The sequence below is a fragment of the Scylla paramamosain genome, chromosome 22 (assembly GCF_035594125.1).
Source record: "Scylla paramamosain isolate STU-SP2022 chromosome 22, ASM3559412v1, whole genome shotgun sequence".
NCBI classification, from domain to species: domain Eukaryota; kingdom Metazoa; phylum Arthropoda; class Malacostraca; order Decapoda; family Portunidae; genus Scylla; species Scylla paramamosain.
In genome coordinates, this window is record NC_087172.1 from 19,834,930 (window position 1) to 19,859,929 (window position 25,000).

The 25,000-nt window shown below is 42.3% G+C and overlaps 2 long non-coding RNA genes across 6 annotated transcripts in view; one reads left to right on the plus strand and one right to left on the minus strand.

Moving 5' to 3' along the window:
• The window catches only part of LOC135111749 (uncharacterized), a 198,460-nt gene that overhangs the window by 69,424 nt on the left and 104,036 nt on the right, over positions 1 to 25,000 (minus strand). The window lies entirely within an intron of this gene.
• LOC135111868 (uncharacterized) lies at positions 18,945 to 24,853 on the plus strand. The gene is made up of 4 exons (XR_010273934.1): positions 18,945 to 19,375; positions 20,022 to 20,223; positions 23,131 to 23,194; positions 23,660 to 24,853. It is a non-coding gene; the product is annotated as an uncharacterized LOC135111868 (long non-coding RNA).

Below are 25,000 nucleotides of genomic sequence, written 5' to 3' on the forward strand. Positions count from 1 at the left end.
TGCTAGACAAACGATCACACCACGTCGCACCACACACCACGATGTGTATGCAAATGTGTATGCGGATGTATGCGGATGTCATATGTACGTACATATTTTGCGGATGTGGATATCAGTTTCTACCAAATAGTGGATGCGGATATCAAATTATGATATCCTCACGGATGCGGATGCGGATGTGTTCAGGATTGTGGTATAAAATTACTATATAGCACCAATTATTGCCGGATGGCTGCTGCGATAAGTGCTCAGCGCTGCCAGCTTATATTTTCAGTCTTATTTTCGTATAATTACACAATATAATGTTAGGAACGAAACACTGAGGTCCTTCTCGTGAGTTTTAAGAGGGAGTAGGGTTTACATACGTGAACATGCATAATGCATGTATATATTGTTTACATACACAAATACGTGAGTTCACACACTCACACACACACACACACACACACACACACACACCACACACACACACACACACAGACACACTCTCTCTCTCTCTCTCTCTCTCTCTCTCTCTCTCTCTCTCTCTCTCTCTCTCATTCACTCACTCTCACTCTCTCTCTCTCTCTCACTCACTCACTCACTCACTCACTCACTCTCTCTCTCTCTCTCTCTCTCTCTCTCTCTCTCTCTCTCTCTCTCTCTCTCTCTCTCCTTACCAGCCAGGATGCTTTATATTGAATTAGTTGTGCAATATTACATACAGTAAGTACATACAACATGGTACACACAAACACACTTTTACATCTTTGCATAATACACACACAGTCGCCACGTAAAATTCTTTCCCCCTTCTGCAAAACTCTTGACACATTAGGTTGTGTAAATCAGAAAGGAAATGAATAAAAGGTGTAATTTTAGTACGCAGTTAAGTAAACATACTCGTACATTAATCAATTTTCTTCAAGTTTGCAAGCTCTGTACTCTGTTGTCTCTAATGCATAAAATGTATCTGCCACATCCTCTGTGTGTGTGGCGCAGATGCGGATATTTATTTCATAACAAATGTTTAATGCATCAGAACTACGGATGCAGATGCGAATGTTAAAAAAAAAACTATGCATAGGTTTTGTGGATGCGGATGCGGACATCCGATACATCTCTACACACACACACACACACACACACACACACACACACACACACACACACACACACACACACACACACACACACACACACAGACTCCACGACCAGGCAACACATAACACCAGGTAACACATAACACACTCCACAGAAATGTCGAAGGTGATGAGGTGATGAAGTGAACAGAAGGTGAAACGGAGAGTGAGGAAGAGGGAGAGGGAGTGGGAGAAGGAAAGCCGAAAAAAAAAAAAAAGGCAACGTGACTGCTTTTGACGTCAATGGTTGTGACGTCACTTGCACCACCACCACCACCACCACCACCACCATCGGTCCCAGGGAACATCATATCACATCATCCCGGAACATTACACCAGTCTGTCCTGTTCGTCACCAGTTATTATGAGCCAAGTGTATTTTTCTCCCCGCTCAACACTTTTCACACGCGTCCTTCTATATCCGTCGCTGCAGTGAAAGAACGAACACAATTTTTCGAGTTTTGCGACAAATACCTCCATACTCTCTCTCTCTCTCTCTCTCTCTCTCTCTCTCTCTCTCTCTCTCTCTCTCTCTCTCTCTCTGAAACACGTTATCAATTATAACACCAACACTTTTATCAAAAAGAGACAATTACTTCAAAACATTGGTTGCGTCTACTAGGGCGGAGATGAGGGAGGCGCGACAGGCAGGGAAAGGCTGGGGGAGGGGAGGGAAACGGGAGGAAGTGTAAGGACGAGAGAGGAAGGAAAGGGAAGGAGAGAGGTGAGTGAGGTGCAAGAGTGAGTGAGAGACAAGGAAAAGGAGAGGAGAGGAAAGATGCAAGTGAGGAAGAGAAGGGAAGAATGGCAGGGAGGGACTGGAGAGGCGACATGGGAGGCAAAAGAGAAGGATGGGAGGGGAAGGAGAGACGAGGAAAACACAATTACATAGAGTTACATAGAAAAACAGGCCACAACAGACCTTGCGGTCCTCACGAGGTGACCTGACTTAGGACTACTAAGGTGATAGTAGAAGAAAAGGACAGGAAATCATAAGGCTCTCTCCCCACCCTCCACTCCCTCCGGCTTAAGCCGTACAGGAAAACAGGTCGGAAAGAAATACCTTACAGATTAGAGAAGAGAGAGAGAGAAAAAAAAAAAAAAACTAAAGAAATTTTATAGGAAAGAAAGAAAATAGATGAAATGAGGTGCCCCCATTTCCTCAGGGCAAGGATGTTAATCACTAACAAACAAACGCTGTTAGCCGCGGATTGCAGGCAAGATATTTATCAAGACGGCGTTTAAAAGTCTCAACAGTGTTGCAGTCTATCACGTCTCGAGGAAGCCCATTCCATAGATTTACTACTCGATGGAAAAAAAGTATTTTTTTTTTTATTCATGAGAGTTGAAGGATTTCCCAACAATTTTGCAACCGTTTCCTCGCGTGTAATTTGAAGAGTCTATCGTGAAATATTTACTGCAGTCCATGTTATCAATGCCTTTGACGATTTTAAACATCTGTATTAAGTCGCCTCTTAGTCTTCTTTATGTTAATGGGAAAAGAAGGGGAAGGTGGCAAGGAAGGCACACGGGAGAGGAAAAGAGATGGGAGAGAGGGAAGGGTGGGGAGGGGAAGGAAGGAAGGAAGAAGAGGGGAGAGGGAAATATCATCACCTTGAACTCTCCCAGACTAGTAAGCGTGGTAATTATTTCATTCATTAGATGCTTAATTAGTAATACTCCGGGAACTGATCTTTAATCACGTACGGAGCCTTGGCCCTCACCACCACCACTACCATCACCACCACCACCACACACACACACACACACACACACAGGGGGTCTGAAGTGAACACCAACACTTGTAATAAGCGAGGCCACGTGAATACTGCCATTCTCACCAGGAGTTTTCTGTCTTTCTGTGCACGTGTGTCCTCTTTGCTTCTAAACTGCTGCAGTGTTGGGGAATGTTGTTGAGTTTTGAGGATGTTGCGAGTGTTATTTGTTGAGTGGTGTTTCTAATTAGTCAATTGCTGCTACTACTACTTTTATTACTGCTATTACTACTACTACAGCTATTACTACTACTACTGCTACTACTACTACTACTACTACTACTACTACTACTACTACTACTACTACTACTACCACTTAACTAAGGAAACAGAAGTTTTATTTCATCTTTTTAAACTGATGAAGATTATTTTTAAGAAACATAAAGACATAAGAACATAAGAAAATAAGGGAGCTGCAAGAAGCCACCAGGCCTACACGTGGCAGTCCCTGTATGGAACACCCCTACCTATTTCCTCCTATCATCCTCATTCATAAATCCGTCTAATCTTCTTTTAAAACTCCGTAATGACTCAGCACTAACTACCTCATTACGAAGTCCATTTTTTCATCTATCATTCTATTTGAGAACCAACTCATTCCTATTTCTTTTTTAAATCTAACTTTTTCAAGGTTAAAGCCGTTGTTTCTTGTTCTATCCAGATTACTGATCCTGAGAATTCTGCTTACGTCACCCTTGCTATATCTTCTGTACCACTTAAAGACATGTCTCTAAGCCTAAGGACTGTAAATTTGACCTGTTACTACTACTACTACTACTACTACTACTACTACTACTACTACTACTACTACTACTACTTAACTTTGGAAAAAAGATACGAGTTGTCTGAGTGTTATTATTATCATTTTTATGTGGAGATTATTTCTAGACCTGTCAGTACTATCATCATTACTACTACCACTACTACCACCACCACCACCACCACCACCACCACCACTAATTATCTCCTAACAAGATATAAGCACCTCTACAACCAGCACTTTCTCCTTTCAACTCTATCTCCTTTCTTTTCTCTTCTCCTTCACTTCCTCCCTCCTCCCTCCAACCCCCTTCCATCCCTCTCCCCAACGCCCACCGTCCCTCTCTCCCTCCCTCCCTCGTTATTTAGACAATCAACAACACAGGTGGTGGGGAGTAATCAAGAGATGACAATAATCTTTCTTAGCAATTATTTGAGCAACACAATGATAGTTACCTGTCCGACTCGCCTTGAAGCTGTGGTGGTGGTGGTGGTGGTGGGAGGAAAAGAGGAAAAGGTTCGAGTAGGTTCGGTTCTTCTTTTGATTGTTTCGTAACCAAAGCTTTCATGTTTTTTTCTCTCTCTCTCTCTCTCTCTCTCTCTCTCTCTCTCTCTCTCTTCCAGTTACAAGGCTTCCTCGAAATACAAAAACAATATGAAAAGGAACTCGGTGTTTAAAAATACGATTCAGGAAATGAAGGAGGATAGACGTTAGTAATGTAACTTTCAATTTCACGATGACTTGTCTACGGTAACATCTACCTCTCTCTCTCTCTCTCTCTCTCTCTCTCTCTCTCTCTCTCTCTCTCTCTCTCTCTCTCTGCCATTGGAGCTTAATAACATAATAACATAAGAAATAAGGGAAGCTGCAAGAAGCGACCAGGCTTACACGTAGCAGTCACTGTATGAAATATACCTACCTATTTCTATCTATTATCAACATCCATAAACCTGTCTAATCTTCTCTTAAAGCTCTCTAATGTCCTAGCACAACTAGCGACGCACATTTATTACAGCTCCTCATAGGAGGAGGCAGTAGACACCTGCCGAAACGATAATTACTCCCAGTGAGGTCTAAAGCACTGTTCAGGGGGTGCTGTGAACTTATCATTAAACCCAGCTGTGACCTCACTGAACGTTTCCCTTTGTGTCTCACAACACAAGGGGGTAGTCACAGCCTGCCCTCTAAAGACAACTCTCTTCCTCCACACAAAACTACAAGCACCTAATAACACACACACCCTTCACTCCAAAAATTTTAAAATCATGGCGACTCCTACACCAGCCTCGGAGTCCCCATCTGGGGAGGGGACCATAAATGTCCCCAGGTCGGACTGCCTTTCCGTCGACGACCCTAAGTGTCTTGACACCCCCCTCAACTTTTTCTTCATTAACTTCTGCAACATTCGCGGTCTAAGATCTAATTTTCAATCTGTAGAACACCACCTCTCCTCTTCTAAACCTCATCTTCTTTCCTCACTGAAACTCAGGTGTCTGAGGCAACTGACAGTAGCCCCTTTTCTGTTCCCTCCTACTTTCTCTATCCTCATTTTCGATCCAAAGCTGGATGCTGCGTTTATGTGCGCAATGACTTAACCTGCTCTCGTGCCCACGCTCTTGAATCTTCCGAGTTTTCCACCATCTGGCTACGACTACAGAGTCATTCTCATACTAAATTTATCTGTGCTGTATACCTCTCTCCTAACTCCTCTGACTATAAGAAATTCTTTGACTACTTAACTTCCAAAGTGGAGCACATTCTGACCCTCTTCCCTTTTGCAGAGATCTCCATTCTCGGAGACTTCAATGTTCACCACCAGCTTTGGCTTTCCTCTCCCTTCACTGACCATCCTGGTGAACTAGCCTACAACTTTGCTATCCTCCATGACCTAGAGCAATTGGTGCAACACCCTACTCGTATTCCTGACCGTCTTGGAGATACGCCCAACATTCTTGACCTTTTCCTGACCTCTAATCCTTCTGCTTATGCTGTCACCCTTTCTTCTCCGTTGGGCTCCTCCGATCACAATCTCATATCTTTATCTTGTCCTATCACTCCAATCCCTCCTCAGGATCCCCCTAAGCGAAGGTGCCTCTGGCGTTTTGCCTCTGCTAGTTGGGGGGACCTGAGGCGGTATTTTTCTGATTTTCCTTGGAATGACTACTGCTTCCGTGTCAGAGACCCGTCTTTGTGTGCTGAGCGCATAACAGAGGTGATAGTGTCTGGCATGGAGGCGTACATTCCTCACTCTTTTCTCGTCCTAAACCTTCTAAACCTTGGTTTAACACAGCTTGTTCTCGTGCTATACATGATAGAGAGGTGGCCCACAAAAGGTACTTAAGCCTTCCTTCACCAGAATCTCATGCACTTTATATTTCTGCCCGGAACCATGCCAAGTCTGTTCTCCAACTAGCCAAAACTCCTTCATTAACAGAAAATGTCAAAACCTTTCAAGATCTAACTCCCTCGTGATTTCTGGCATCTAGCCAAAAATATCTCCAATAACTTTGCTTCTTCTTCTTCCCTCCTCTACTTCAACCAGATGGCACCACTGCTATCACATCTATTTCTAAAGCTGAACTCTTTGCTCAAACCTTTGCTAAAAACTCTACCTTGGACGATTCTGGGCTTGTTCCTCCTCTCCTCCACCCTCTGACTACTTCATGCCTCGTATTAAAATTCTTCGTAATGATGTTTTCCATGCCCTCGCTGGCCTAAACCCTCAGAAGGCTTATGGACCTGATGGGGTCCCTCCTATTGTTCTCCGAAACTGTGCCTCCGTGCTTGCACCTTGCCTAGTCAAACTCTTTCAGCTCTGTCTGTCAACATCTACCTTTCCTTCTTGCTGGAAGTTTGCCTACATTCAACCTGTTCCTAAAAAGGGTGACCGCTCTAATCCCTCAAACTACCGTCCTATTGCTTTAATTTCCTGCTTATCTAAAGTTTTTGAATCTATCCTCAACAGGAAGATTCTTAAACATCTATCACTTCACAACCTTCTATCTGATCGCCAGTATGGGTTCCGTCAAGGCCGCTCTACTGGTGATCTTTTGGCTTTCCTTACTGAGTCTTGGTCATCCTCTTTTAGAGACTTTGGTGAAACTTTTGCTGTTGCCTTGGACATATCAAAAGCCTTTGATAGAGTCTGGCACAAAGCTTTGATTTCCAAACTACCCTCCTACGGTTTCTATCCTTCTCTCTGTAACTTCATCTCAAGTTTCCTTTCTGACCGTTCTATTGCTGCTGTGGTAGACGGTCACTGTTCTTCTCCTAAATCTATTAACAGTGGTGTTCCTCAGGGTTCTGTCCTGTCACCCACTCTCTTCTTATTATTCATTAATGATCTTCTAAACCAAACTTCTTGTCCTATCCACTCCTATGCTGATGATACCACCCTGCACTTTTCCACGTCTTTTCATAGACGTCCAACCCTTCAGGAGGTAAACATATCACGCAGGGAAGCCACAGAACGCCTGACTTCTGATCTTTCTAAAATTTCTGATTGGGGCAGAGCAAACTTGGTATTGTTCAATGCCTCAAAAACTCAATTCCTCCATCTATCAACTCGACACAATCTTCCAGACAACTATCCCCTCTTCTTCAATGACACTCAACTATCCCCCTTCTTCTACACTGAACATCCTTGGTCTGTCCTTTACTTATAATCTGAACTGGAAACTTCACATCTCATCTCTAGCTAAAACAGCTTCTATGAAGTTAGGTGTTCTGAGACGTCTCCGCCAGTTTTTCTCTACCCCCCAGCTGCTAACTCTGTACAAGGGCCTTATCCGTCCATGTATGGAGTATGCTTCACATGTCTGGGGGGTTCCACTCATACTGCTGTTCTAGACAGGGTGGAATCAAAAGCTTTTCGTCTCATCAACTCCTCTCCTCTAACTGACTGTCTTCAGCCTCTCTCTCACCGCCGCAATGTTGCATCTCTAGCTGTCTTCTACCGCTATTTTCATGCTAACTGCTCTTCTGATCTTGCTAACTGCATGCCTCCCCTCCTTCCGCGGCCTCGCTGCACAAGACTTTCATCTTTCTCTCACTCCTATTCTGTCCACCTCTCTAACGCAAGAGTTAACCAGTATTCTCAATCATTCATCCCTTTCTCTGGTAAACTCTGGAATTCTTGCCTGCTTCTGTATTTCCACCTTCCTATGACTTGAATTCCTTCAAGAGGGAGGTTTCAAGACACTTATCCACCAATTTTTGACCACTGCTTTGACCCTTTTAGGGACTGGCATTTTCAGTGGGCATTTTTTTTTATTAGATTTTTGTTGCCCTTGGCCAGTATCCTTCCTACATAAAAAAAAAAAAAAAAAAAAAAAAAAAAAAAAAAATGTTTTCGAGCACTTGGACACGTTATTTCTAGTGACGCCAAGGCTCATGTAATATTTCCTGTGTCTGTTCATGATTCTGTTGGTCGCACAGTACGAGTACATACAAGAAGCGTTCTGTGCCACCTGAGGAGAAAGTGCCCATGAAGATAATTTATGTAACCTTAGAAAATAGTCACAGGAGCAAAAACCTTTTAAAATATAGGACTTATAACAAAACAAATAAATAAATAGATAAATAAACAGATAACGAAAGAAAGAAAGAAACTTGATTTATACGAGAATTTCCTTCTAATACTCGTTTTTTCTTCATCCACCAATTTTCATTTTTTCTTATTTCTCTCAACGCACAGCGATTAAGTTACCCTGAGCGTTTTCAATTTAAATTTCCTCTCAGGTTTACCGTAACGTGACCTTCCCTCTCATGTTACTCGAGGAGAGAGAGACAGACACCAACCAACCTGACCTCTGCCTCTGCCGCCTTCCACTGTTGTTAGCGGCGGCCTGAAGACAATGAAGTGATGCCGCACAAATACTGAGAGAGAGAGAGAGAGAGAGAGAGAGAGAGAGAGAGAGAGAGAGAGAGAGAGAGAGAGAGAGAGAGAGAGAGAGAGAGAGAGAGAGAGAGAGAGAGAGAGAGAGAGAGGGGGGGACACTCACGCAACAGTAGCGAGCTCATGTCATCCTTTGTTTCTTTCTTGATAGTGGAGTAGAAACAGATACACACAGACAGAAGACATCCAGATACACAGACAGATAGACAGACATACAGTGTCATGTTATTGGCCGTGTTTACCCTGAAAATAAACACGTTTTCTTAGTGTCCCCCGGTGTTCCGTTTTTCTTCTAAACATATCTTTATTCTTAGTTATAAGTTAGTGTAGGGCTTAATTACTCATTTTATATCATGTAGTATTATCCTCTTCATAATCTAAGTTCTTTATATATATGTATATGTAAAGGAAAAGGTATTTGAAGGTGGAATGAGTTGAGGTGAGAGGCGATATGTGTCTGGCTTTCGTATCTTGAGTCAGCAAAATTCTTTAGAGCGCAAGGAAGGCCCTGAGGGAACAGAGGGGTGGCGTTCTCACGGGATAAATTTGGGTGGCGTTGTGGTGTGTGGAGGTATTAGTGATGTGGTGGTGTAACCCTGATATCTAGGATCAGGTTGGTGAGTCTTTTGTGGTACCAAGAGCTCTTGTCCGCTGAAATTTGATTGGTGAGTTGTGCCGGTGACGTAACGTTGATGGGTAGCGTCGGGGCTGAGAGGCAGCCATTTTGTGGTTGGGGTTGTGGTGGTGTTGTGGCGTCATTGGTGTTTTTGGGGATGGTGTTATGGTGTTACAGGTGATCTATGGTGAGGGCGGTGATGTCTTGTGAGGTTTGAAGAGGTAAAATACGGGAATTGTTATTTAGTGACGCAGTGACGGCGTCCGGGGAAATTCCTGCAGCTGGGGAAAATATTCCAGCGGCCTGTGAAGGAGAAAAAGGGTTTTGTCTCATATTGATGTGCATAACTTTTAAGCAATACGGCGATATAAGAACTTGAACAAAGAGAAACGTATGGTCATTGAGTGTGGGAATCATTCGGTGTTGGTCTAGGGTAGAAATTTGTTCCCTGATTTCCTTTAATGTGTAAACCTCAAGTTATTTGTAAGTTAACATCATTATTAATATATCCTGTTATTATATAAAATAACTGTTTTCTACCCCAGCACTGGTCTGGTATTGAGGTGATTCCTGGCGTGCTGTGCCAAGGTAAGGGTTTTGTGAGACGGTTTAATAGCTGGCGATTTCAGACAAGTCGGGTAGGTATTCGAGGCCTTTAAAAATCTAGACCTTTAAAACTTTCCGGGATCAGTGTAACGTCCACTTTCTTGGAAAGACAGCCGGGATCGTGACAGCAGACACAAAAAATCCATATCCATCCATACAGACAGACAGACAGATAGACAGACAGACAGACAGAAGACACCCATACATATCCAAACGTAAATGTAAACACAGACAGACATCCGAACAGATACAGACAAGTAGAAGACATCCACCATGTCCACCCATGTACACAAACACAGACAAACAGACATGCAAGGAATATACTCTCTAAAATCTTCCTATACATACGGACAGACAGACATGGACAGAGGGACAGATAGATCAACAGAGAGAGAGAGAGAGAGAGAGAGAGAGAGAGAGAGAGAGAGAGAGAGAGAGAGAGAGAGAGAGAGAGAGAGAGAGAGAGAGAGAGAATCAACCTACACAAACACCCATCTTAACACTCAATATCACTGTCACATGAAAAAAAAAAAAAAAAGATACAACGAATTACTAACGTTTCCTCTTGCACCACCACCACCACCACCACCACCACCACCACCATTCCTTTTCCCTCTCCTCGCTCAGTTCCTCCCGCAGCACAATACGACGCTTCCCACAGCCTATCACGGGGCCTTTGTTCTTCAAGGGACGGCAAACAACGCTCCCGCCTCACACCCTTGGAGGATTCCTTGTACTGGAGAGAGAGAGAGAGAGAGAGAGAGAGAGAGAGAGAGAGAGAGAGAGAGAGAGAGAGAGAGAGAGAGAGAGAGAGAGAGAGAGAGACTTTGATCCATATTCAGAAACGCTTTGCTGTCTCATCACGACTAGTTTCAAAGGCCACAAAGATGATTATCCTGACATTGTTTCTCCTGTTCATATTGTACAAATCTTGTTAATTTGTCACTAGAGCCGTAATAGCACCTATAAACACCCGTATAACTTTAACTAGAACTTAATAAAGCAGAGGTGCGGCGCAGATGTGTACCGGAATATGATCCAGAGAGAGAGAGAGAGAGAGAGAGAGAGAGAGAGAGAGAGAGAGAGAGAGAGAGAGAGAGAGAGAGAGAGAGAGAGAGAGAGAGAGAGAGAGAGAGAGTGAAAGTATAAATTGAACACACTTCAAATTGTGATTAAAAAAAGCCTATTTGACTACTCGTCATTATAATTCTTGATGCGAAAGAGAGACAGCACTGGTGACTGGAGGAGAAAGGGAGTGGGAGAAGCAGGTGGTGGTGGAGGAGGAGGAGGAGGAGGAGGAGGAGGAGGAGGAGGAGGAGGAGGAGGAGGAGGAGGAGGATGAGGAGGAGGAAGTCTTCTGTTGTCTCTCTCTTGTTCCTGTAAGGGCAGTGCCATATCTCCCAACTCCTTAGGGCCCCTCGACATCTGCCCCCCCCTCCTCCTCTCCTCGCAAATCACACCCTTTCCTTTCGTACAGTCTATTGCAATAATATTCCAGTGATATTGCAAATTATGTAATTCATGAAACAACAACAACAATAATAATATAATCTCATCAGACAGCCTTTAACCCTCTGACAGCCACTTGGTACACCTTTCCCTAATTACCACTCACTCTGAGGCACCTTTACTTGTTGTACAGCCACAGCCAATCTTTGAACCGGGAAGAAATTGTAAAATGTATTCTTTTTCATCGCTGACTTTCGTGTAGATGCTTATAAAGACTTTACGCATTGCATCTGGTGCTACTAATTGTTTCGTTTCGCAGTGAAAGGGTTAATCAACATGAAGCAAAGCAATACCAAAACACCGGTGCAGTACTGTGAAGTTAAACATACATAGACCTACATATGCATAGTATTAACATTCAACACACACACAAAAGAAAAAGTTGCATGGGCCGTGCTTCTGGTGGGCCTCCAAGCTTCAGGCCAGTCAGCCTTCTGGATAATGCGGCACTGTGTAGGTCGCTGTTCCTCACTAATCTCTTCCATAAGGCTTCGTCCTCTGCCTCCTCTCCACTCAGCTCTCTCTCTCTCTCTCTCTCTCTCTCTCTCTCTCTCTCTCTCTCTCTCTCTCTCTCTCTCTCTCTCTCTCTCTTCCATCTCTTCTTTGGCCTCGTCTTCTTCCTTCACCCCCTTCCACATCTACGGTGCAGGAGTAAAGAAGGAAATGGAGCGTGATACAGGAGGGACAATAGGGAGAGAAGGGCAATTAATGTACTCGCAGTGTTTGGTCTTTGTGTTACAGGGGAAGTTGAGAGGAAAGAGAGGAGGTATTAGAGGGGAGTTATTTAGGGAGTAATAGACAAAGAGGAGAGGGAGAAGGAGGGGCAGGAGGAGGAGGAGGAGGAGGAGGAGGAAAGAATAGGAAGAGGCTGAGTCAGTGAAAGGAGGGAATAAGGGCGAGGCTTTGTTGCTCAGGAGACTGATTCATGGTGGTGGTGGTGGTGGTGGTGGTGGAGGAGGTGATAATAGTGAGATAAATGACGATGATGCTAGTATCAGTGATAATAATAATAATAATAAAAATATGACAATAACGACAAGATGAAGAAGAAGAAGAAGAAGAAGAAGAAGAAGAAGACAACTACAACAACAACAACAACAACAACACCAACAACAATAACAGCAACAGCAACAACAAAAACAATAAACACTACTACTTTACCAGTCGCATCAGTCATAAATACTATTATTGTATATATTCATCACTCATATATTTATTTCATTGTCCAGTATTTCACGTGCCACCCCTGCCACCACTGTATCGGAGCAGCCACACCTCCACTGATGGCACCACTTGCTTCGAGAAGTCACTGCCACTTTGTACTAGGTTGTCTGTCAGTGGTTGCTTGACTTACTGGATGCTGCTGGAGATGACAGTGGCAGTGTAGATGATGTTGGCTCGTCCATTCTCCGATGAATACTGGTAGCGTGGAGTTCGTGGGTGGTTGGAGACTCTGGTTGCTTTGTGCGAGTGAAGGCAACACACCAGACGGATGCACTATCTTGATTTAATGATGGACAGAGATGTACACGCGTGATACCGAGACAAAGATTACGATGGACATGACGATGCTTAGCTCTCTCTCTCTCTCTCTCTCTCTCTCTCTCTCTCTCTCTCTCTCTCTCTCTCTCTCTCTGAAGGCTGACTGAAGACTCTGATGACGGACTTTGATCTGACTGATGACTGTGAAGAATGACTCATGACTGACTCTAGTTACGCATACAGGCTCTATTCATGTGATAGGATATGGGTCAGCTTAGGGAATCTGAGATGAAGGGATGGCCAATCAGGTGCCTGTAAATGGGGTGGAGCCAATGACAGAGGTGGTTATTCTGACAAATGCCCTGCGAGGAAGACAAGAAAGACAATGTAGGAATGTAGGGAAGGTGAAATTTCTTTGAGAGGGAGAGAGGAAGGAGAAAAGTTAAAAATATATCAGACTGGCCACCTGAGAACAGTGAACGTGGAATACTGGACAATGAAATATATGAGTGATGAATATATACAATAATAACTGTTATGACTGGTGCGACTGATACACTACTACTACTACTACTACTACTACTACTACTACTACTACTACTAATACTACTTCTACTACTACTATTACTACTACTACTAATAATAATGATAATAACAACGAAAGAATAAAAGGGAAAAAAGGGAAAAGAAAAGAATAAAAGAGAAAAGCGTGCACACAAGCTACTGTTACTACTACTTCTATGTACTACTACTATTATTACTACTACTGCTACTACTGCTATTAATGATAATGATAATGATAATAATAATGATAATAATAATAATAATAATAATAATAATAATAATAATAATAATAATAATAATAATAATAACAAAAAAGGAAAAAAAAATATAAGCCAAAAAAGGAAAAAAAAAAAAAAAAAGAGAAAAGATTTAAACAGTAAACACAATACTAACTCCCTCTTTCAGAACATAAACCCTTTGTTCCCACGTTGACCTTAATAGGCAAAAATCTAATTCCGCTACGGTGACACTAAACGGGCGAGCTTAGTAGAGCATGACGCAGCTCAGGTGAAGTGAGGTGGACGTGACACAGGCAGTCGTTTGATGATAAAGAGCAGTTTAGTCACACGTGGAATTATCATTACTTTAAATATCATTATTATTATTTCCACCTCCATTGTTTTTATCGTAGTGATCCCTCTAGTGGCTCAACAGAAAACGGGGCGGATGTACTCGAGACTTCCTTCTGTCATGAAAAACGGGATGTGAGTGGTCTTAATACGGACAGACTTATCTGTTTTTGTTAATTTATTTTTATCTTAGAGTAATGAGTACCTACTTTTTGGTCTTTCAGAAAATTGTGTTGGGATTACTGAGTTTGTAATTTCCTCTCTCTATCTCTGTCTGTCTGTATGTCCCTCTCTCTGTATGTCTGTCTGTCTATCTGTCTGTTTCTCTCTCTCTCTCTCTCTCTCTCTCTCTCTCTCTCTCTCTCTCTCTCTCTCTCCAATATCAGTCCCACAACAAATCCCACCATCTCGCGCCAATCCCTCCTCCTCCATCGCCTCCTCCACGCCCACCACTCCCGCATCACGCGAGGAAGGCATCAGGACAAGAGGGTTAGCAGGAGGACCTCGGGGCGCCCACACCTCCTGGTAACGAGTGGGAGGAGGTAACTGAAGGCAGGTGTGCGTTGAATGCTTGTGGTGGGAATTACTTGTCAGAGAGAGAGAGAGAGAGAGAGAGAGAGAGAGAGAGAGAGAGAGAGAGAGAGAGAGAGAGAGAGAGAGAGAGAGAGAGAGAGAGAGAGAGAGAGAGAGAGAGAGAGAGAGACGATTTGCTTCACGGAGAATATACGAGTTAGAGTAAAGATCTATGAATTAGTTTAGGTTAGGATGGAATTGGGTAGGATGGGATGGTGGTGGTGGTGGTGGCGGTGGTGGTGGTGGTAAGGTAAGGTAAGGTAAGGTAAGGTAAGGTAAGGTAAGGTAAGGTAAGGTGAGGTGAGGCAAGGCAAGGTGACAGATAAGCAGACGTTCCATTAAATAAAAGATATGATTTAATGCAGCATTTTGAAAGGACTCTTCTTTATCGTTTTTTTGAAATCTTCACCCTCTTCTTATTTCCTTTCTTCTTTTGTTCTTCTGTCACCTTCATTTTCCTCCTATTTTTTTTTCATGTTGTGCAACTTCTGTCTTTCTTTTTCTATTTTTCCTCTTTTCTCTTTTCTCATCTTCAGTCTCTTCGTGTTCCTTTCTCCTCCTTCTTTCCTGTTTTTCTAGTTCCTCTTCACTTCCCTTCCTTCTTTTCATCTTTTTAAAAATATTTTATTTCTTTCTCCTCTCCTCTTTTTTTTATCTTTTTTTTTATTTATTAAGGTCTCCCTAATCTTCGTCATCTTTCCTCCCTTTTTAATTTTTTTTATGGTCCTCATCCTCCTCTTCGTCCTCTCTCCCCCTCCACTCTTTTTCAGTCTTTTTCAATATCCTCTAATTTTTCGTTTTTCTTACCGTCCAGTAGTCTTCCTCCTCCTTCTCCTCGTTTTCCATCTTGAATCCTCTCTTTCCTTTTACTAATGGTCTCCTTGCTCCTCCTCCTCCTCCTCCTCCTCCTCCTCCTCCACTACTTCTTCCTCCTCCTCCTGCGTTCATGTCAAACCTTTCTGGAGATGATTATCGAAGCCACTTACTCTCTGCCGCGCCAGACGTCCTTAGGGAAGCCAGATAAGAGGAGGAGGAGGAGGAGGAGGAGGAGGAGGAGGAGGAGGAGGCGGAGGAGGAGGAGGAGGAGGAGGAGGTTACATAGGCAGGCGAGAATTCTACCACCCAACTGTTATAAAGGAGGAGGAGGAGGAGGAGGACGAGGAGGAGGAGCAAAAGGAGGAGGGATAGGAAGGTTTCGAGATATGTAACGTAACTCTCTCTCTCTCTCTCTCTCTCTCTCTCTCTCTCTCTCTCTCTCTCTCTCTCTCTCGCTTTAACTCTCTCACTCTCTCTCTCTCAGTCAGTCGCGTGCTGGGAACCAAGAACGGTGGACGGAGAAAGACAGAGAGAGAGAGAGAGAGAGAGAGAGAGAGAGAGAGAGAGAGAGAGAGAGAGAGAGAGAGAGAGAGAGAGAGAGAGAGAGAGAGAGAGAGAGAGAGAGAGAGAAACTGAGAGATAGAAAGAGAGAAAGGCCACCTTTCTCCATCCTCACACCGTGCAAGGCGCCATCATTTACTACACGAGGACTAAGAGAGAGAGAAGAGAGAAGCACGAGACCAGAAGATGGACTGAACTTTCACACCACATTCTCGCCTCGTCTGATCCCCACTCATAGAAAACGTAAGGCAGGGTGAAGCTGGCAGTGTTGGTGCTAACATTGTTCACTATGGTAGGGCCGTGCTCTGAAACATTTCCGCACCGCATCTCCTCCACCCACTACGTCCAAAAGGTTCTACCAGTTGAAGTGACACGTGGTTTTAATGGTGTTTTTACGGCTCTAGTGATGGTTTCTGTATTACTGTCTGTTGTGAAAACTTGGCTAAACGTCTCTGTGGCCTATGAGAGAGAGAGAGAGAGAGAGAGAGAGAGAGAGAGAGAGAGAGAGAGAGAGAGAGAGAGAGAGAGAGAGAGAGAGAGAGAGAGAGCAAAGCGTTTCAAAATACGGGACATAATTTTAATCCCTCAGTTTATTGTTCTTTATGTAAATCACACACACACACACACACACACACACACACACACACACACACACACACACACACACACACACATACACGGCCGGTGGACAGTGGCAGTGCTCAGTTGTTTGCCTGTTAGTGTGTTTGCGCGGGGTAATGTTGACCGAAGAAAAAAAAAAAAAACGAAAAAAACAAAGAAAAAAAAACGTGTGGTAACGGGAAAAAAGTGGTGATATTCTGCCCTTCACACAGAAAATTAATGAAAAAAGGGGAAAGAAATCAGTGAAAAACATCAAAACATCTGCAACACAATCCAATCAGTGAAAAAAAAAGAAAAAAAAAACACTGATCTACGGAAGCACAACCACCACCACCACTTTTCCAACAACAACAACAAAAACAACAACAACAACAAAACTCCCTCACTGTTTTCTTGTTGTTCACCCTTCCTTGCGTTCCTGTGTGTCTCTTGCCATCCAGTTTTCCTTTGATTTACCCTTTCCTTCTTTTACCGTCAAACTATTTATTTTATTTACCTCAAAAAAGCTGATGTGATGGTGGTGGTGGTAGTGGTGGTGGTGGTGTTCTGCAGGGTCCCTTTTTACAGGAGGAGGAGGAGGAGGAGGAGGAGGAGGAGGAGGAGGAGGAGGAGGAGGAGGAGGAGGAGGAGGAGGAGGAGGGTTTGTGTAATGAAGAGTCTCAAGGGGAATTGAGTGTAAGTGTGACATTACGGTGGCAGGAGACAAAAGAGAGTGTGAGAGAAAAGTAAATTACGAGAGAAAGTGAAGTGAGTGTGAAAATTCTCTCTCTCTCTCTCTCTCTCTCTCTCTCTCTCTCTCTCTCTCTCTCTCTCTCTCTCTCTCTCTCTCGTTGCCTCAAGTGAAGAGAAAATGAGAATATATTTAAATTTACTGAAGGAGGAATGGGAAGAGATAACGTGTGTGTGTGTGTGTGTGTGTGTGTGTGTGTGTGTGTGTGTGTGTGTGTGTGTGTGTGTGTGTGTGTGTGTGTGTGTGTGTGTGTGTGTGTCCAACCCTCAAGCAGCTTACATACTCCCAACCTACACTCTCTTAGGCCTAAAAAAAAGGCGTAGGCAGTCAAGGCCGCTAAAAATTCCTTGAGGCATAGAGAGAAAGAGAGAGAGTGGCGGTCTAGACACCTCTCTCTCTCTCTCTCTCTCTCTCTCTCTCTCTCTCTCTCTGATAATGAGCCACGTAAGTGAATAATGACACCAAAGAATGTGAGAGAGTTTCAGTATCCGATCTGGTTCCCGTCTCTTCCTCATTCTCGTCACGTGTCCTCGTCTTCCTTATTTTCTATCCTCGTCCTTGTGTCTACTTCTCTTTTCTATCTATTCATGTATTTACTTATTTATTCGTGTCCCTGTTTCACTCTCTTCTTATTCCTCGTCCTCGCTTTTTTTCGTGTTCTCGTTCTCCTACTCATTCTTATCCTTGTCCTTCTTTTATTCTTCATTCTCGTGTTTATTTGGTTCTATATATTTGTCCTCGTTTCTAGCCACGTTCTTGTCCTCTTGTACACGTCCTTATCCTCCTCTTCTTCTTATTTCTCGTTGTCTTTCTATTCTTCCTATTCTTTTATCTGCTATTCTTCGTCTTCCTTTCTACTCATCATCTTCCTATCTTTTATCTTCATTCTTGTTTCTATTCCTCGTCTTCATCCTATTCCCTATCCTCGTTCTGCTATACGCTTCTCTATTTTCCTTCTTTTTTTCTGTTCCTCCTTCTTTCTTTTCCTACCATCATTCTCCTCCTTCCCCTTATCCTTCTCCTCTTCGTCCTCTTCCTCCTCCACCACCTCGTCCTCGTCCTCGTTCTCTTTCTCTCTGTTCTTCCTATTACTACCATCATTCCTCTCTCAGCCTCTCATTATCTTTCTCCTCCTCGTTCTCTTATCCTCCTCCCTGTCCTTCTCTTCCTTCTCCTCTTCTTCCTCTTCCCACTAAGTGATATGTAGACACACAAAACAATTATTAGAAATGTTTGTTTGCTTACCCATCAGGAGGAGGAGGAGGAGGAGGAGGAGGAAAAGGAGGGGGAGGAGGAGGAGGAGGAGGAGGAAAGAAAACACACAAAAGAGAGAAGAGAGTTATTGAAAATACAGGAAATAAAAGAGAGGAGGAAAAGAAGAGGAAGAGGAGATGATATTATCAAATGCAGTGAAACCTCTTTTTCATTACAGAAGGGAAAGAAAAAATAAACAAAGAAGAAAAAAGAAAGGAAAGAAAAGAGAGAAAAAGGAGATAAAGAAAGACGATGAACAGAGGATGAATAGAAAAGCAAAGTGTCATGTTATTGGCCGAGTTTACCCTGAAAAGGAACACGTTTTCTTAATGTCGCTCGTGTTCCGTTTTCCTTCTAAACGTATTTTTATTCATAGTTAAAAGTTAGTTAGTATATGACTTATTTACTCATTTTATATCATGCAGTATTATTCGCTTCATAATTTAAGTTTTTTATATGTATGTATATGTAAAGGAAATGGTGTGTTCGAGGTGGAATGTGTTGAGGGGAGAGGCGATATATGTTCGTCTCTCATACCAGAGTCAGCAAATTCTTCAGGACGCACTAAAGCCCTGAGAGGGAACAAAGGGGTGGCGTTCTCATGGGATAAATTTGGGTGGTGTTGTGGTGATTGAGTGGGTGTAAGGAGGTACTGGCGATGTGGTGGTGTAACCCTGATATCCAGAATCAGGTTAGTGAGTTTTTTTTTTCTTTTTGTGGTACCAAGAGCTCTTGTCCGCTGAAATTCAGTGAGTTGTGTCGGTAACGTAACGCTGAGGGGCAGTGTCAGAGCTGAGAGGCAGCCATTTTGTAGTTGAGGTTGTGGTGGTGTTGTGGCGTTATTGGTGTCTTTGGGGATGGTGTTATGGTACTATAGGTGAACTATGGTGATGGTGGTGATGTCTTGTGAGGTTTGAAGAGGTAAAATACGGGAATTGTTAGTGCTTTGTGAAGTGATGGGAATGTCATATATTGATGTGTATAACCTTTAAGCAACAAGAGAGGAAAAATAAGAGCTTGAATCTATTGTAAATGAGTGTGGGAATTATTCTGTGTTGGTGAAAGATAGAAATTTGTTCCCTAATTTCCTTTAATGTGCACTCCCTCAATTTATCTGTAAGTTAACATGATTACGAATATATTCCGCTATTATATTGAATAATTATGTTTTCTACCCCAACACTGGTCTGGTGTTGAGGTGATTCCTGGCGTGCTGTGCCAAGGTAAGAGTTTTGTGAGAGGGTTTAATAGCTGGCGATTTCGGACAGGTCGGGTAGGTATTCGAGGCCTTTAAAAATCCAGACCTTTAAAACTTTCCGGGATCAGTGTAATGTCCACTTTCTTGGAAAAACAGCCGGGATCGTGACAAAATAAACAAATTAATCACACATTTCTACCTTACAGAAGAAAACAAAAATGGAAAGAAAACGACAAAAGGAGAAAAAAGTGAAAATAAACAGAAAGCAAACAACAAATAAATCACACCTTTTTTTTTTACATAACCGAACCAAATAACACTGAATAATTAACTCACCTGGCCACGTGTTCATTTAATTACCTCTTTCAGACTCACGTGGGGGTTTGATTACCTACCTGACCTCCATTCCTGCTACCCCCTCCTGACCCCCTCCTCCCTGGATCCCCTCCTCACCCACATGGGCCGCTGGTGGTGGCGGCGGTGGTGGTGGTGGTGCGTGTGGTGGGTGGGCGTGGTGTGGGTTTTCCAGCTCCCACATGCCCACGCCTTCACTCTCGATGCCTACTTCAAGGTGAGAGAGAGAGAGAGAGAGAGAGAGAGAGAGAGAGAGAGAGAGAGAGAGAGAGAGAGAGAGAGAGAGAGAGAGAGAGAGAGAGAGAGAGAGAGAGAGAGAGAGAGAGAGAGAGAGAGAGAGAGAGAGAGAGAGAGAGAGAGAGAGAGAATCCGAGTATAAAAGAGTGAGACACAATGAAAGAAAGAAAGAATTAAAGAAAAAAGAAAGAAAGAATTAAAGAAAAAGAAAGAAAGAAAGAAAATGGGAATACTTAGATGATTAGGTTACTGTCAGTGTTTCCTTTCTTTTATTTTTTCTTACTTTCCTTCTTTTTATTTGACTTATTCATATTTTTCGCCTATTCATGCATTTGTTAATTTCAAAGATTTACCCGACTTTTTTTATCCTTGAATGAAACTATTTGACGAGTTTTGCATAATTTCTTCTTCTTCTTCTTCTTCTTCTTCTTCTTCTTCTTCTTCTTCTTATTATTATTATTATTATTATTATTATTATTATTATTATTATTATTATTACTATTATCATTATTATTATTATCATTATTATTATTATTATTATTATCATTACTATTAACTATTACTATTATAATGGCCGTTTCTTTTGTCATTATAGTTGGAATCATGCAAAACGTAACTGCTCTCTCTCTCTCTCTCTCTCTCTCTCTCTCTCTCTCTCTCTCTCTCTCTCTCTCTCTCTCTCTCTCCCTCTGTCTGGCTGTCTATCTATCTATTTATTTATCTGTCTATCTATTTATCTATCTACCTATCTGCCAGTCTATCTATCTCGCTCTCCCTCCCCTCACGTGCGCGTATAAAAATAAAAATAATAATCATAATCACCGCGAAAACTGAAAATAAACAAGAAGGGGGAACATCTAAATATATATAAAAGTGTCCCTCCGTCTGCAACTGTGTGGATGTGTCTGTCTGTTTGTTTGTTTGTCTGTCTGTCTGTCTGTCTGTCTGTCTGTTTCTCTGTCTGTCTGTCTCTCTGTTTGTCTGTCTTAGAGTTGGGGAGGATTCTGGAGGTAGGAAGGCGGGTGGAGTTAAGAGGAAGGAATCTTTATTTAGCAGGAAGGAGGTGGGAGCGATAAATTTGAGAAGGAAGGGGCTTAACAAGATTTCATAAGGAGCCTCAGAGTTAATAACCAGCTTGAATTTCAGGGAGAAAGAACATAAGATAAAAAAAATATATATATATATATATATATATATATATATATATATATATATATATATATATATATATATATATATATATATATATATATATATATATATATATATATATATATATATATAGAGAGAGAGAGAGAGAGAGAGAGAGAGAGAGAGAGAGAGAGAGAGAGAGAGAGAGAGAGAGAGAGAGAGAGAGAGAGAGAGAGAGAGAGAGAGAGAGAGAGAGAGAGAGAGAGAGAGAGAGAGAGAGAGAGAGAGAGAGAGAGAGAGAGAGAGAGAGCTAAAAAAAGGAACTTAGATAAAAAGATGAAATTTAATATAGATAAACAGGCAAATGGACATAGACAGATAGACACAGATGGAGGAGAGAAGCTAAGAAAAAAATAGATAAAAAAAATAAATACAGATAAATAGATAGACAGACAGATAGATAGGTGGAGATAGAGGAGAGGGAAGAACCTGAATAAAAAAAAGAACTTAGAAAGGTATGTAGACATAAGCAGATAGATAAACAGATAGATAAATATATATACAAGAGAGAGAGAGAGAGGCGAACCAGAAATAGACTTAGATTTAGTAGGTTCCTTAAAAGACTTATGTATAAGCTGAACAAATGAGTGAGTTGGTGTGACAGGCAGAGGTGATGTGATGTGATGGATAGCAGAGACAGTTCAGGGATAACGCAATACTAATATCTATACTAATACTGACAATAATACTTATAATACCTCGTGTGTGTGTGTGTGTGTGTGTGTGTGTGTGTGCCATGAAAATATATAAAGGCCAACACAAAACTCTCACATCAGTTGGTAATTACAAACCCACAAAACACTTCCCTTTCACAGGCTTCCACGCACACACACACACACACACACACACACACACACACACACACACACACACACACAAATACCACGAAGTCAAATCCCACACCTGTGCGTACAACACCGGTATTGATTTCACCTGTTTTGTCACCACCACTCTTTTCATTACCTTTCTCCGTGTTCGTTGTGTTTTTATTTATTTTTTTCTTTTTACCTTTTTCTTGTATTTTGATTTAAGTTTCCTTTTTATCGTATATATTTTCCTTTCTTCCACCATATATTGGTCTTTTTTAGCGTTTTACTTCGATTTTCGTGTTTTTTTTTCATTTCATCTCTTCTTTTTTTTATTGTATTTCCATGTTTTCTTTAGTTTTATTTCTTACTTCTTTCATCTTCCTCTTTCACTATATTTTTCCTCTTATATCTTTATCCCGTTTTATTTTCATCTTTTCAGTTATTATTTTACTTTTTCTTTTTTTCCATTCTTATTTGTAAAACTTTCACATTGTTTTTTAATTTCTTCATATTTTTTCCGCATTATTTTCCGTCTTATTTCTCCGTTTTATTTTCATCTTTCTAATTCCATTTAAATTTTCCGTTTTATTTCATTTTTTTAATTTGACTTTCTGTTTTATTTTAATCTTTTTCCGTTTTGTTCCCGTCTTTCTTCGTTTCATTTCCACTATTTTTGACTTTCTGCTTTTAATCAAATTTCCATTTTTCTGTGTGCGTTTTATTGCATTTCTTTTTTTTTTTTTCCCTATGTGTACGTATGTGTGCCAGTTCACTCCATTTCATTTCGCCTACTTCATTTTATATCCAGATCCCTACCATGATATATTTTATTTTGGGAGTATTCTAACCCCCACCGCTCTCTCTCTCTCTCTCTCTCTCTCTCTCAGGTCCTGGCCGTCGCTGCGAAGAAGAGGGAGATTCTTCGCAAGATATTTTTTGGATACGATTTAGGTAAGGAAGGGAAGGAGGGAATGGAGGAAAGGGAGGGAGGAAAGGAAGAAGGGAGGGAAGAAAGGAGGGAAGGGAAGGAATGAGAGAAGGAATTAAGGGAAGAAGGAGTGAGTGAGTAAGAGAGGGAAGGAGGAAAAAAGGGAGGGAAGGATCATTGGTTGGAGGAGGAGGAGGAGGAGGAGGAGGAGGAGGAGGAGGAGGAGGAGGAGGAGGAATGGAGAGAGGGAGGGAGGGAGTGATGAAGGGAAGAAAGAAGAACGGAAGAAAGAATGAAAGGATGGAAAGGAGGTAGGGTTTGAAAAGAGGAGGAGGAGAAGGAGGAGGAGGAGGTGGAGAGAGAAAACGTTGGAAATAAGATTATGTAAACATCTCCTTTGAACATACAATACACCTCTCTCTCTCTCTCTCTCTCTCTCTCTCTCTCTCTCTCTCTCTCTCTCTCTCTCTCTCTCTCTCTCTCACCAGGGTTCAGGGCATCACCGTGGCTGTTCAGGGACCGTGTGGAGCCTCCCTTTGTCCCAATCATCACCACCTTCCCCAAGACAGGCCGCTACAGGAGTGAGGGGCCTCGCTATCAACACACCGCCCCCTCCCTCCACTACACCCGATGGAGGCGCAGGAGGAAAACAAGAGTACCCGCCACGCCTCGCTCATTACTAATATTGTAGCTCTGAATACTCGAGCAGTAGTGAACACAAAGAAAGAACTAGCTAAATTGTATCTTTTAATCCCTACGAGGTTGATGAAAGCTTGAGAATCATATCTATAAACAAAGAGATGAAGGCGCAGAAGGAAGATAAGGGTTCCTGCTACGCCTCGACCGTTACTATTACTGTAGCTTTGTGTGCAGTAATGAACACAAAGGAAGAACAAGTAATAGTAGAATAATTTGCGAGGTTGATGTTATTTTTTTTGTCAGAGGGGGCTCTGGACAAACACTACAAAAAAGATGAGAGAGAGAGAGAGAGAGAGAGAGAGAGAGAGAGAGAGAGAGAGAGAGAGAGAGAGAGAGAGAGAGAGAGAGAGAGAGAGAGAGAGAGACCCACTGAGGTTCCTGTCCTTAAAGAAAATGGGCCAAAGAGTCTATCCAAAATTGGGGATGTGATACGAAACCTCCCCGTAGAAAGAATTCGTGTAAGAGAAATGGAGAAATTCCAGAGTTTACCAGTGAAAGAGATGAAGGGTTAAGGATGCTGGTCAATTAACTCTCGCATTAGGGAGGTGGACAGAATAGGTGTGAGAGGAAATAGAAAGTCTTGTGCAGCGAGGCCACGGTAAAGATGACGAAGACAAAGGAAAAACAAACAACATGAGATCTATTAGTCCTTAAGAGGTTGTTTCTGATAAGCTAAACAAAATATTATCTATAAACAAAGGGATGTGCAAAAGCAAAGACGAAGGGAGGAATACATAGAGAGAGGGAAAAGAAACCGTGTCCTGTGTCTTCTGTGCCTCTTGTCTCTATTCCAGCAGAAGGCACAGAAGAAGGAAGGATTATTCTGTCCACGTGCTTACTTCTTGTTGTGGGAAGGAAGGATATAAAGATGAATAAAGTGAAGAAAGAGCGAGAGAGAGGGAGGAGGAAGGGAAAGGATGTGGATGAGAGACGAATAATCTTGAATGCACTGGAATGAAAAGTGAAAAATGTATTTTGTTGATGGTAAAGGTGCTGAGAGAGAGAGAGAGAGAGAGAGAGAGAGAGAGAGAGAGAGAGAGAGAGAGAGAGAGAGAGAGAGAGAGAGAGAGAGAGAGAGAGAGAGAGAGAGAGAGAGAGAGAGAGAGAGAGAGAGAGAGAGAGAGAGAGAG